The 1,394-nt window shown below is 38.7% G+C and overlaps 1 long non-coding RNA gene across 1 annotated transcript; it reads left to right on the top strand.

Moving 5' to 3' along the window:
* LOC147757803 (uncharacterized) lies at nucleotides 1–699 on the top strand. Its single transcript, XR_015321695.1, has 2 exons — nucleotides 1–128; nucleotides 606–699. It is a non-coding gene; the product is annotated as an uncharacterized LOC147757803 (long non-coding RNA).
* The last annotated feature ends 695 nt before the right edge of the window (nucleotides 700–1,394 follow it).

The raw sequence follows: 1,394 nt of genomic DNA, 5'->3' as shown, positions 1-1,394 counted from the left end.
TATATATAGATGAAAAAGGAAAGAACAGATGCTGATGGTCTCTTTGGATGAGCTAATGGAACAGCCTCTCGAAGCTGATGAAAAAGTTTTAGTACTGCCTCAATGAGCTACACATAGCGCTCCCACAGGTTGGTCATGACCCTTGTGCATCACAGATGACCATTAACATACAGTTAAAGCACACGGCTTGCATAATCATTCATTTAGTGTGAAGTGTTAAGCACATTGACGATTTGTGCGAGTATCACGATAACGTCCTATAAAGAGTAAGACCCGTCATCAAAGACGGCGCGCATTTGTAATCATGATCTTTTTAGGTTGCCTGTAATTTCCTTAAAGAGCAGCTTTTGAGTGCTGTTGTGATATTGTGAATTTATGCGTCTGCTTGATTCTGGCAGGTTCCTATCGCTTAAATTTGTATTAAAGACTATGACGGCCGTATTAATATCGCGCAGGAAAACGTATTTGTAACAAAATAACTAATAAGTTTCACGACAGTACTCGGTGAAATTGTGGAATGGAACCATCCATCCGATCTATTAACTTTAGTTAATTTTCCAGTGATAGCAGATGCCCTCAAGGTTTACAAACGTTTTTTCTTTCAGCTGTTTCGACCTCGATACGAAGTCGATTTGCACTAGACGAAGAGCAAGTGCCCCAAATGGGCATTCAATAAATATGACTATTTCCAATGGTAAAGTGAGTATTCTAGTGAGCCTCATGATCGAACCATTATGAGAAGACACGGATTAGAAAAAAACTACAAAACATTTTATATCAAAAACAATTTACGTACCCGCAGACTCAAAATATAAACCATACAAAACATATTACGGTAAAATACTAAACTGAAAATAATGTGATTATCTGCTGAGAGGCAGTTTCGTTTGTGTATCGTCGACTGTGAGCAAGCAAACATTTCGTTCGTAGACGACGGCTCTTCCAAACATTTTTCTATGTGTATTTACAACAGTCACCTGATGAAGATATACTATGAACTGTAATTTACCTAGTTGGATATATTCTCCACTATGGTCGAGATGCTTAGGATGTTCGTGTAAGATATACGAATTGTTCCGGTTCCCTAAGCGCGAACTGACAGATCCAGTACTGCAGAACCTCGTTTGAGAGACAACATGTGGCTAAATAACAAACAAGAGCTAATTTCGAGTGAGTCTTGTGCCATTGCTGTCCACTGAGTTCACACGATTTATAAAAGAAAAATAAGTACGTCCCTGTACGCATAAGCCTGATGTGTGGTGGCGTGTGACATAGACTTGTGTATCTGTAGGTATTGCTCACTGACGCGAATAATCACTGAACAGAGATGAGACAGACAACTATTTCTTCAAGTTTCCAAACAAAAAATATGGCAGACACACATATAAAATTAA

This window comes from Varroa destructor, unplaced genomic scaffold (genome assembly GCF_002443255.2).
Source record: "Varroa destructor unplaced genomic scaffold, Vdes_3.0 BEIS01000002.1, whole genome shotgun sequence".
In the NCBI taxonomy this organism is placed as follows: domain Eukaryota; kingdom Metazoa; phylum Arthropoda; class Arachnida; order Mesostigmata; family Varroidae; genus Varroa; species Varroa destructor.
This window is presented reverse-complemented; position numbering and strand designations above follow the sequence as displayed.